At 55.8% G+C, this 13,098-nt stretch overlaps 1 pseudogene; it reads right to left on the reverse strand.

Moving 5' to 3' along the window:
• LOC127461657 (zinc finger protein 729-like) overlaps nt 1-13,098 on the reverse strand; it is a 258,708-nt pseudogene that overhangs the window by 44,600 nt on the left and 201,010 nt on the right.

The raw sequence follows: 13,098 nt of genomic DNA on the forward strand, positions 1-13,098 counted from the left end.
ACATCTCCATCCATGACTTGGACGCAGCACTGGAAGGGACACGGAGCAAGTTTGCAGATGACCCCAACCTGGGAGGAGCTGCTGAGTCCCTGGAGGGCAGGGAGGCCCTGCAGAGAGACCTGGACAGATGCCAGGGCTGGGAATCACCACCCATGGAAGTTCAACAAGGGGCAGTGCCGGATTCTGCCTCTGGGATGGGGCAACCCCTGATGTGGGGACAGAGTGGGAATGAGAGGCTGGAGAGCAGTGCTGGGAAAGGGCCCTGGGGGTCCTGGGGGTGCCCACTTGGCCAGGAGTCAGCAGTGCCCTGGCAGCCAGGAGGGACAACTCTGTCCTGGGGCATCAGGCCCAGCATGGCCGGGCCAGGGAGGGGATTGTCCCGCTCTGCTCTGCCCTGGGGCGGCCTCACCTCAATAGTGGAGCACTCGAGGGGGACACAATGGAAGGAAGAGATTGAGCCAGTAGAGAGTGTCCAAAGGAGGCCACCAGGATGGGGAAGGCTCTGCAGGGGAAACCTTAGGAGGAGCAGCTCAGGGCACATGGGGTGTTCAGCTGCACAAGAGGAGACTGAGGGGAGACCTCATGGCAGTTCCAACTTCCTCAGGAGGGGCAGAGGAGGGGCAGGCCCTGAGCTCTGCTCTGGGGGGACCAGGGACAGCCCCCAGGGAATGGCCTGGAGTTGGATCAGGGCAGGCTCAGGTTGGATGTTAGAAAGAGGTTCTTCCCCCCCCAGGGTGGTTGGCACTGAACAGGCTCCCCAGGGCAGTGGGCACAGCACCAAGGCTGACAGAGCTCCAGGAGAGTTTGGATGATCCTCTGGGGCACAGGCTGTGACTCTTGGGGATGGGCCTGGGCAGAGCTGAGGGTTGGACTTGATGATCCCTCTGGGGTCCCTTCCAGCTCGCACATTCTTTCATTCTGGGATTCTGTAACACCCCACCTTTGCCTGCTTTGCTGCTTCTGTGAACCACGAGTTCCTTCCTTGATTGTTTCTTTCCTTTCCTTGGCTGGTTTCTCTCCATTGCAGTTGGTTACACAGATATTTTCTAGGGCACATTCTGGACAACCACTGCTGGTTCAGTTGTGTCTCAGAGCCCGAGATCAGCCTTATGGAGCCAAAGGAACCCTGGGACACTGCGGAACCTCATGGGATCAAGGGACCATCGTGACACTGCAGGGCCTCATGGAATTAAAGGAGCCCAGAGACCACTATGGTGCCTCATGGAACCAAGTTGCCAGTGTGACATGTGGGGCCTCATGGAATCAAAGGAGCCTTGAGACCTTTGGTACCCTCATGGAATCCAGTGGCCTTTGTGACCCTGCGGAACCTAATGGAATCAAAGGACCACTGTGACACTGCAAAACCTCATGGAACCAAGGGGCCATTCCAGAATCATATAATCAACGAGGTGAGAAAAGACCTCTGAGATCATGGAGTCCAAGCCATGCCCCAACCCCACCCTGTCAACTAGACCATGGCCCTGAGAGCCACATCCAGTCTTTTCTGAAACACCTCCAGGGACGGTGACTCCACCCCCTCCCTGGGCAGCCCATTCCAACACCCAGTCCCCCCTTCTGGGAAGAACTTGAGCCTCCTGTCTGACCTAAACCTCCCCTGGTGCAGCTTTAGGCTGTGCCCTCTTGTCCCACTGCTGGTTGCCTGGGAGAAGAGACCGACCCCCCCCGGGTCCCCCCTCCTGTCAGGGAGTTGTAGAGAGTGAGAAGGTCCCCCCTGAGCCTCCTTCTGTCCAGGCTCAGCAAGCCCAGCTCCCTCAGCTGCTCCTCACAGCACTTGTGCTCCAGAGCCTTCAGCAGCCCCGGTGCCCTTCTCCAGACACGCTCCAGCACCTCAACATCTTCCCCAAAGTGAGGGGTCCAGAACTGGGCCCAGCACTCGAGGGGTGGCCTCAGCAGGGCCGAGCCCAGGGGCAGAATCCCTGCCCTGAAGGCAGCTCCCTGCAATCAGCTCTGCTGCAGCCCTGCAGGGCCCTTCTGCTCCTTGTCCTGCAGCTCCACCATTCCCTGCTCCCTGCAGCCCTGGCTCCCTCAGCCTTCCCCTGCCCAGCCAGACCCCCTTGTCTGGCAGCAAGAGAGCAGCCCAGGGATTGTCTGGGGCCCAGAGCTGTCTGCCACAGCCTCCAGCATCTCCTGGCTTGCCTGTGCCCAGCCCTGCTGCCCTGCCAGAAGATCCCACGGTGTTTCCACTTGCAATGGAATGGGGGACCTGCTCCCAGGCTTTGCAGGCCCTTCTGTCCCTTCATCACCCACCTGATGATTCAACCAAGGCTCTGTGGGATGATTGTCAGTGTTCCTGAATCACGGCATGTGCCCACCCAAAGACATTTTCAGCATCTCTGTCCTGCCTTGAGATCAGCTTCTCCTCCAGCACAGCCCCTCAGGGGCTGCAGAGACCCCCCCGACAGCAAAGGCCTCTCCTGCCAGGGCTGCAGAGACCAACCCAGCTTTTCCCTGGCCTGGGGGGAAGCGTTTCCCCTTTCTGGGCTGTCCCATTGCCATCTGCCCCTCCAGCACGTCTCTGCTCCAGCCCAGCACTTGCACACATCGGCTCCGGGCACTCGGTGCTGCTGCTGGGAACGAGATCATTTTCTGATTCGTTTAAATTGATGGTGTTCATTAACTTGTTAGTTAATTGCTTTAGTGAATCATAACCAGAATATTCATCCTAAACAGTGGGTTAGTCTTAAGTCACTATTAGCCAGCACTTAGCAAAGTTTATCATCACCTGCTCTTGTGGGAACAGGCTTGGGAAAATTATTGCAACTCTGAGTTTTGCTAAACTAGCCCTGATCTGCTTCAGTGAACAAAGCCTGGGGAGAGAGATGGATTGCTGAAACTGGACACAAGGAATGCAGAATTTACAGACCACAAGGACATTGTGCAGGAACTAGGAGACAAAGAAGAGGTTAACAAAGACCATACAGTAGGTGTTGGAAACTCCCTACCTGGGAAAAGGATAATAAAAAGCCTGAAAAATGGGGACTACATATATATATATATATATATATGGTGAGGAGTGAGAAGTCAATAACCAATAGAGGATAGAATACTAAATACTGAAGAGGATGATGTAATTGGGAATTGATGCCCTTTAAATTCTTTCTTTGCTAAACACATATAAATAAGTGAAAAGGCTGGGGGGCAGGGAGGGTTGGAGTTATCCCCAACACACCCCCTGGCCAGAAGAAAGTGGTGCCTGACTGGTTGATACAAAAAGGACAGAGTTGGAGGGTTTCATTTGTCCCATTTGTGGCTGCAGCAGGAAGAGCAAAGTCTTCTCTGGAAAGGTTTCTTCCCTCAGGGTGTCTGGTGCACATTCCAGTGGGCACACAGGGGAATGCTGGGCTGGAATGTGTTTGTTTCCAGGTGACCTGCACAGTATCCCCTGGCACAGGGGTGGCCACGAGGCAGGGACCAAAGGGCAGGGAGGCCCTGCCCCGTGGCCAGAGCACAGGAGACACCGACTCTGAGCTCATCAACAGGAGAGTAAAGACTTCATCCCAAAATTCTCACTGCTCCCTCCAGTAATTCAGGAAAGCCACTGCTGGAAATGGGGGGCTCTTTTGGATTAGTTTCCTAAAAGACTTCAAGCTTCAAATCCTCTTTAAAAGTGGTCAGGAACAAGGGTCTCAGCCTTCTTGGGGCTGTGACAGACCAAGGGAACACAAAGGGTTGAGGAAATGCCCCTTTTGCAGGACAGAGATGATGCCCAAAGCTCAGAGGTGGGCTCCTGAAAGTTGGTGCCATTAACTGTCCTTGGGAAGGAAAGCCCCCAGCCCCAGTGTTTCAGGGGCAGGTGACAGGGTGCCCAGGGCAGGCAAAGGCCAGCAACAGGTTCCTGTGCTGGCCCCTTTTGGGTGGGAACAATCCCTGACAGAGTCAGGCTGGCAGGTGGCATCCAAGGTTTGGAGGTGGCTCCCGGGGGGGATGACAGTCCCTTTCCTTGGGAAGGACAGCACCCAGCCCCAGTGCTGGGGGGCAGAGGAAAGGTTTCCCAGGGCAGGCAAAGGCCAGCAGCAGTTTTCTGTCCTGGCCCTTTTAGCATGGCAGCAATCCCCAGACATATCCAATTTGGGAAGTGCTATCTAAATTTTGGAGCTGGGCTCCTGGAAATGATGGCAGTCCATGTTTTTTCCAAGGACAGCATTTGGCCCCCATGCTGGCAGTGCAAGTGACTGACTGCTGAGGGTGTTGCCAAATGCTCTGACATTGTTGGGATCAATGAAACACTCGAACACCGTGGGTTTAGTGTGACAAAGCAAGGCATTACTTTCTTTGCTGGCTGTGTATGTGGCCAACAACAATGCGGCCTTCACACAGACAGCAGTACATCACTTTTGCACCCATTTACACTTTTTTGACAAAGAAATTAATGTTCATTGGCGCCAAATGGCATAATTTCATTGTTCCATTTCATTCATTAGTATTTAGGCACTCTTGTTCAGTACTCTCTTGTGTCTTATGCTAATTAGTTCACACTTTCAGTCTTTTTAGCATCTTTTTCCTCCAGTGGGCATTTTCCCTCACAAATGCTGAGCCTTTGTTCATCTTCCTCCTGACCTGCTGCTTTCTGCAGAAGGCCCTTGTTTCCAGATATGCAGGTTCAAGAACACATCTTTCTCTCCCAGGCTTTGTTCCCTGAAGCTTATCAAGGGTAACTCTCACAAAACTGACAGTTCTAGTGCTTTTCCCAAGCTGTGTTCTCTCCAAAGTAGTTTGTGAGGAATTGTTGCTGTGTGCTGGCTAAAGGTGATTTATGGCCTAACACCCCCTCTGGTGTTAATGGAAACAACGAATCCAAAGGCAAAGTGAGCCCATGGAAAGATTAGGAAAGTTCTCTGATTTCCAGGAAGGGCCCCGTGCTGCCCCCAGACTCTTGGCTGTGGCTCCTTGGGGCGAGTGTGTGATTGCCCCCGAAACTGGGACTCAAAGGTTCCCCTTTGCAATGGTGCCCGTCTGTGCCTGGTGCATTGGGAGAGGCCTGTGCCGAGGGCAGAGCTGGAGAGCCCCTGTGCTGCTCCAGGCCTGCAGAGCTGCCTCTCTGCCTGCAGCCCTTGCCAGCTGGGAGCGGGCAGGCCTGCGGGCTCCCTGCCTGCTCTCCAGCCTCTCCCGGGCCTCGGGCGCTCCAGCCCCGGCCCACTGGGGCTCCGCTGGCCTCGCTCCGTGGGGCCCGTGTCTCCTGCCCCTGGGCAGCCCCAGCCCACCCCGCTGGGCCATGGGCTGGCTTTGCCCACAGCCGGGAGCTTGGAGAGCCTGGGGGGAAAGCTTCTGCCAGGGGGGTCCTTCCCAGGCCTCCCGTCAAACCAGGCGGGGTCTCTCCTGGGAGCAGGAATTCTCCCTTGCTCAGCAGTTTTCCAGGGCCTTTACAGTGGAAGTTTCTGGCAGGGGAGTTCCAAAATGGGGAAGTTTCTGAATGCTTTTCAGTTGGGGTAGTTGTCACATAAGTGTCCAGGTTTTGGAGAAGAGATGCTGAACAAGGGCCCTCTATATCCAGCTGTAAATACTCTGCTCAACAGACAAGGTCAAGTAAAGTTCAAGCTCCAAACAAGCACCAGAGACCACCAAGAGGCCACCAGAAGCCCCCCAGTGACCAAATAAGGACTTTGGAAGGACTTCAGAAGGACCTCCCCGAGCTGATTCCCATGGGTGTGATCTTTCTGAGGGAAGGAGTGAATATGTAAGACATTTGCTGGATATGTAAAATTGTGAGTAAATCTCAGCTGCCCTGGGGGAGAACGGGGCACACTCGTGGTTGGGGGGAAGATCCTCCCATGGGTGAGGGGTTGATAACAAAGAATGGCTGCCCACTATTGCTCCCAAATTGAGCCTTGGGGGTTTCTTTTCTGCCCATTTATGGTCCCACCATGAGGAGAAAAGTGCCCCTTGCAGCCCTGGGCCCTCATTGCCTCCTTGTCCCTGCTCAGCAGCCTGGGAGGTTGTCACAGGTTTACTTGTTCAAAAAAACCCAGGCAGGGAATGTTTCTTTGCCCTGCATTGCTGTAAGGGGGGGATGTTGAACGGGGGAGGGGAGTTTTTGCCTTGGGTGATTGACCCACACAAAAGAACCAACCAGCAGATCCACATTCCAAGCTGAAGACCCTCCAAAGGCTGTGGAGGGGTGTGGGGTTTTTTTAACTCTCTCCTGAGAAATGGGAGGCACTGCCTGGAGGAGACCACTTGCCCCTGCATGGTCCCAGTTCCTCCCAATATGATCCCACTATGAGTCTAGTCACACCAAATGATCCCAGTAAATTCCATCAACTTCCAGTGGATTCAATGAATCCAGTCTGATCCCAGTCATCCCCAGTATGGCTGCAGTCCCTCTCACATACTCCCAGTAGTATTGCAGTCACTCCCAGCATGGTCCCAGTATGAGCCCAGCAGGGGCCCAGCTGCTCCCACTCTGATCCCAGTTGCCCCCAGTGTGGTTGTTCCAGCATGGATCAGGAATGGGGACCCCTCTGTGCCCCCCCCTTGTGTCACCCTGTTCTGGAGGAGCTTTGGGGGGACATCTGCACACCAACATGGCATCCAAAGCATCCCAAAGTGTGCTGGGACCCCCTTAAACCACCCCACAGCCCCCAAGGAACCCCCAAACCCACTCCGAGCCCACCCAGGACTCCACCTAACCCTTTTTTGGGGGGACTTTCATGGACTCTGGTGTTACTGAGAGCCCCCCCACTGCAGGTGAGGAGCTCTCGGGTGAGAGGGGGTGTTGGGAAGGGGGGAGGTCGATGAGTCAGAGGGTATAAAAGGGGTGGTGGGACCCCAAAGTAAGTGGGAGGGGAGTGGGACCCACCAAAAGTAGAGGGGGAGGGAGACTGAGGGTTGGGGGCTGATGGGAAAGGGGTGGGAGAGGTCAGAAGAGTGGGGAAAAGGGGAGGGTGGGACCCCCAAACTGAGCATGAGGGGGCTGGGGATGGGGGGAATGATGTGTAAGGGGTGGGAGAGGGGGAAAAAATGGGGATTGGAAGCTGAAAGTGATCCTCAGGGGCCTGGGGCTTGAGGGGACCATGGAAAAGTGGGAGGAACAGGGAGAGGGGTGGAAAAGGGGGGGTGGTCTGGAGGGATGGACGGTCCCAAGGGGGTCTTTGGGCACTGGAGGGTTGGGAAAGGGGGGTGGTCCTCCTGAGCTCCCAGATTACTCTGGAGTGCTGGGGGCTGCTGGATCCAATCTCAGCCTTGCATTGTGCCAACAGTTGAAATTTAGAGCAATTCTAGAGGGGGGACTGAACCACGTTTGTCCCCCAGGCTTTAATGATGGCAAATCAGATCTATTGATAGAAAATGAATTATTTATTTTTGCAAATGATGACACAAAAGGTTTTAGTCAGAATTATTTAGTGAACAGTAGAAACACTAAAACTACCAGTAGTACAGGATAAGGTAGGACAGGGCACTACAGTAAAGCAATTGTTGAAGCAATTCTACTAAAGCTGGCAAACAAGCAATAATTCTTAATTAGAGATGGATGGAACTCCCCCAGACCAGCGCTCGTGGGGAGATCTCTGCTCTCAACCTCCAGCAGTGACCTTGGGGGGGTCCCCAGCCAAGGCAGGAATCTCCACACACCCCCCAAGAAGGGTTCTGTTGGAAGAACCTGCCCCTGGGAAAGGGGACTGGCCCTTTCTGGTAGAAACTCATGGTCTGACAGTCCTTGGACTCCAGGGGTTCCCTCACCATCAGGGGCTTCATTTGGGGTCAAACCAGTCTGGGGTCCAACATCTCCTGCCTTGTCCCGGCCCCCTCTCAGCTCAGCACTGACCCCTTTGCAAATGGGGCATTGTCTTGGTGCCATTGCAGGGGGGATGTCCTGCCCCAGTGTCCCAGTGTTCCTTCAATTCCCAGAGGCCCAGCAGAGTCCCAGCGGCCCCTTCATTCCAGGCAGGCCCAGGGAGACGAAGGCAAAGACGGAGCCCCGACCCCCGTCAGCATCTTGGGGGGGCGGGGGGGCAGGACCCGGGAAACGGTGGCGGCTGCTGGGAAGGGACTGGGATGGACTGGGATGGGCTGGGATGGACTGGGACGGACTGGGACAGACTGGGATGGACTGGGATGGACTGGGACAGGCTGGGATGGACTGGGATGGACTGGGATGGACTGGGACACCAGGATACACCGGGACCAGGACTGGGACCCAGCAGGACCCCATCAGGAGCAGGATCTGAGCACACTGGGACCCTCCAGGACCAGAACTGGGGCAACAGGGATCATACTGGGAGCAACTGGAGGCCACATAGGATATAGTGGGAGTGCCTTGGAGTCACTGGGATCATACTGGTGGAAACTGGAATGTTACTGGGGCATCTGGGAGTGACTGGGAAGGACTATGAGCGTGCTGAGGGCTCTACTGGGATATACTGGGAGCGTCTGCAACCAGGGTGGGGGTAAGTGGGACCATACTGGGAGTGACTGGGACTACGTGAAGGGAAATTAGGTCCAGGCTGGGGGCAACTGGAAGGAACTGTGAGTGACTGGATTTACAAGAGAAGCAACTGGGATTGAGTGGGACTGTCAGGTGGGAAGACCGGGATCCTACGTGGAGTGACTGGATCTGTGCTAGGGGCAACTGGGAGCAACTGGGACCATGATGGGGAAAACTGGGATCATACTGGGATCATGCTGGGAGCAGCTTGGCCCATGTTGGGGGCAACTGAGACCACACGGAGGGTGACTGGGGTCATACTGGGATCATACCAGGAGCGAGTGGGATCATGCAGGAGGCGATTGGGATCATCCTGGGAGCAACTGGGAGTGCACTGGGGATGACGGGAAGTGGCTGTGAGCAACTGGGATCATGCTGGAAGCTTCTGTGGGGAACTGGGAATGAGTGGGGCCACATGGAGGAAACTGGGAGCAACTGGGAGAGATCAGGAGTGACTGGGATCATCCTGGGACTGACTGGGCGCTGAATCCGAAAAATCGGTCCAAGAAACTGCTCAGAGACTTTTTTCTCTTTAAGCAGCAAGGTATTTGTTTATTCAACGTTGGGAGCAAGCCAGCTCGCGCTGGACAAACTTGCTCCAAGGCTTCACACAAAATCAGCATTTTTATACAATCTTCAGCTGTGATTAAATGCATATTCAAGTGATTCCAACATCTATCTCTGCATATTAATAACAGGCGGAGTATAGGTGGAGCTCAGGCAGGGCTTGGGGCAGTGCTTCTCTTGGCCCTCAATCCTGAGGGGACTTCCACTCTTCCTCCATGGCTCTGGGGGCTTCAACTCATCTTCCTCAGCTTGACCTTCCTTCTCTTCCATTGTTCTTGACCCACTCCCTGAAGCTTGGGAAAAGCCCTGGCTCCTGGCCTATTCCTCCTCTTCCAATGTCTCCCTGATCCTGCTGTCTCTCTAATTTATCCCCTCTAGGCCTAGGACATGTTCCTGGACTATTCTCTGAAGCTTTGCTCCAGTCAGTAGAACAGAACGAGCCCAGATGGTCTTGGCTGTTGGTAGCTTGTTAGCAGGCCCAAATTTCTTAGTGAACTCTTTTGGGCCTGGTCTCCTGTTTCACCAGGGACACAGCCCGGGCCCGGGTGTTCCCATTCCCATTCCACGGGTTTGCATTCCTGTTCCAGGTGTTCCCATCCCATTGCTATTGTCCCCATCCCATTCCAGGTGTCCCCATTCCCATTCCAGGTGTCCCCGTTCCCATTCCAGGTGTTCCCATTCCACGTGTTCCAATTCCCTTTCCAGGTGTTCCATCCCATTCTAGGTGTCCCCATTCCCATTCCTATTGTCCCTCCTCCCATTCCTGGTGTTCCCATCCCACATCTGTTTTCCCCATTCCCAGTTCTTGGTGTTCCCATTCCCATTCCAGGGGTCTCCATTCCCATTCCTATTGTCCCCATTTCCATTCCAGGTGTTCCCATCCCACCTCTGTTTTCCCTATTCTAATTCCAGGTGCCCCCATTCCAATCCCAGATGTTCCCATTCCCATTCCTGGTGTCCCCAACCTGCTCCCAATGTTCCCATTCCCAATGTTCCCATTCCCAGCCCAGGTACCCCATTCCCATTCCTGATGTCCCCATTCCCATTGCAGGTGTCCCCATTCCCATTCCAGGTGTTCCCATTCCAGGTGTTCCGATTCCAGGTGTCTCCATTCCAATTCCAGGTGTTCCCATTCCCATTCCTGGTGTCCCCATTCCCATTCCAGGTGTTCCCATTCCAGGTGCCTCCATTTCAATTCCAGGTGTTCCCATTTCCATTCCTGGTGTCCCCATTTCCATTCCAGGTGTTCCCATTCCAGGTGTCTCCATTCCAATTCCAGGTGTTCCCATTCCAGGTGTCTCCATTTCAATTCCAGGTGTTCCCATTTCCATTCCTGGTGTCCCCATTTCCATTCCAGGTGTTCCCATTCCAGGTGTCTCCATTCCAATTCCAGGTGTTCCCATTCCAGGTGTCTCCATTTCAATTCCAGGTGTTCCCATTTCCATTCCTGGTGTCCCCATTTCCATTCCAGGTGTCCCAATTCCCTTTCCAGGTGTTCCCATTCCAGGTGTCTCCATTTCAATTCCAGGTGTTCCCATTCCAGGTGTCTCCATTCCAATTCCAGGTGTTCCCATTCCCATTCCTGGTGTCCCCATTTCCATTCCAGGTGTCTCCATTCCCATTCCAGGTGTTCCCATTCCAGGTGTCTCCATTTCAATTCCAGGTGTTCCCATTTCCATTCCTGGTGTCCCCATTTCCATTCCAGGTGTTCCCATTCCAGGTGTCTCCATTCCAATTCCAGGTGTTCCCATTCCAGGTGTCTCCATTTCAATTCCAGGTGTCCCCATTTCCATTCCAGGTGTCCCCATTCCCTTTCCAGGTGTTCCCATTCCAGGTGTCTCCATTTCAATTCCAGGTGTTCCCATTCCCATTCCAGGTGTTCCCTCCCCATTCCACGTGTCCCCACTCCCATTCCTTCTGCCCCCATTCCCAGTACACCAGGTCTGTGCCCAACGGGGGTCCCTGTGGATCATCCAACGCGGGTCCTTCCATGGCTGATGGAGTTGGAGCAGCGGCCGAAGCTCTTCCCGCAGTCGGGGCACTCGGGGTTTCTCTTCCCGGTGGGTCCGTTGGTGGGAGGTCAAGGAAGAGCTCTGCCTGAAGCTCTTCCCACAATCCCGACAGTTGTAGGGCCTCTCCCTGATGTGGAGGCGACGGTGGGTGTAGAGGGTGGAGCTGTCCCACATTCCCTACACGTGTAGGGCTGTTCCCCAGTGTGGATGTGCTGGTGGCTGAGCAGCTTGGTGCTTGTGCTGAAGCTCTTCCCACATTGCAAGCACTTGTAGGGCCATTCCCTGGTGTGGATGCAACGGTGTTTGCAAAGGCTGGAGCTGTCCCTGAAGCTCTTCCCACACTCTGCACACGTGTAGGGTCTTCCCCACTGTGGATCATCTGGTGTCGGAGCAGGTCGGAGATCTGAGTGAAGCTCTTCCCACATTCCTCACACATGTAGGGCCTTTCCCCACTGTGGATCATCTGGTGTCGGAGCAGGTGGGAGATCTGCCTGAAGCTCTTCCCACACTCCCCACACGTGTAGGGCTGTTCCCCAGTGTGGATGCGACGGTGGTTGCGGAGGGTGGAGCTGTCACTGAAGCTCTTCCCACACTCCCCACACGTGTAGGGCCGTTCCCCACTGTGGATGCGTCGATGACTGTGGAGGGTAGAGCTCTTCGTGAAGCTCTTCCCACACTCCGCACACGTGTAGGGCTGTTCCCCACTGTGGATGCGACGGTGGTTGCGGAGGGTAGAGCGGTCACTGAAGCTCTTCCCACACTCCCCACACGTGTAGGGCTGTTCCCCACTGTGGATGCGACGGTGGTTGCGGAGGGTAGAGCGGTCACTGAAGCGCTTCCCACATTCCTCACACATGTAGGGTCGTTCCCCACTGTGGATCATCTGGTGTTGGAGCAGGTTGGAGCTCTGATTGAAGCTCTTTCCACACTCCCCACACGTGTAGGGCCGTTCCCCACTGTGGATGTGCTGGTGCCTCTGGAGGTTGGTTCTCTTGCTGAAGCTCTTCCCACAATCCAAACACCTGAAGGGCTTTTCCCTGCTGGGAGGCTGCTCAGGGTCCACCAGCTCGCAGCTCCGCCTCAAGCTCCGGCCGCCTTCCCGGCACATGCTGGCTCTTTCCTCCTCACAGCCCCCTGGGCTGGCTTTGCAGCCCTTCCTGCGGGGGCATCTCCGGCCCTTTTCCTCCCCGCTGCCTTCCTGCGCCGGGGAGCCCTTCAAAACGGCCTCTCCCACCAGGCTCTGCCGCCGGGATTTGTCCTCCGCGCTCTCCGGCCTCACCTCGGGGCCTGGGGCAGGAAGCAACAAGGACACGCAGGGGATTTGTCTCCAGGCCAAAGGAAAGCCCAAGGACATCCCCCCAACTCCGGCCCCGGCAGGACGGCCACAAAAGACCAACCCAAAGGGGCACTGACTTCCTCCTCACCTGCCTGGGGGGCCCAAGGCATCTTCCTCTTCCTCACAGCCTCCTCCATTGGCCCAAGCTTTGGGAAGCAGAAATCCTGATGGGGAGGGAAAAACAAGGTGTGAGCGCGTTGCCTTGGGGGTTCCTCCTGCCCAAGTCCAGCTCTAGGACTCACCGGGCAACTTGTGCCCATAAAAACCCCCAAAACAACAACATTCAGCCCAAAATCCCCTCCCAGGAGTTCCCCCTCTCTGCTCTCTGGGGTTAGGGGGGTCCCCCCTGTCTGGCCTGATGGCACTTCTGCCTGCATTGGGGGTCCCCCTTCTCCGGGCTGCCGGGGGTCCCGCAGCTCCGGGGGGTTCCCACTCGCCGGGGTCCCCTTTAGTGTTGCCAGGGGGGTCCCAGGGCTCACTTCTCCCCACTCTGCCTCCCGGGGCCAGCCGGCCCTCCTCTCTCACCTCCCACCCTCGCAAACCTCTTGGCGTTCTCGGCTCCCACCCCGCCTCAAGGCCCCCCCTCCTCTCCACACTCCAAGGCCTTCCCCCTCTCCGGGACCCCCGCTTAAGGGGCCTGGTGCTCCCTCTCTGCTCCCCCCCCTCCAGCATTCCGGGGGTCCCCCAGCTCCGGGATCGCCCCTCTCCGCTCTCCCCACTCCGCGGCTACCGGGGTTCAC

Source organism: Manacus candei, unplaced genomic scaffold (genome assembly GCF_025592945.1).
Source record: "Manacus candei isolate 608988 ecotype Guabito, Panama unplaced genomic scaffold, ASM2559294v1 h1tg000110l, whole genome shotgun sequence".
Lineage (NCBI taxonomy): Eukaryota > Metazoa > Chordata > Aves > Passeriformes > Pipridae > Manacus > Manacus candei.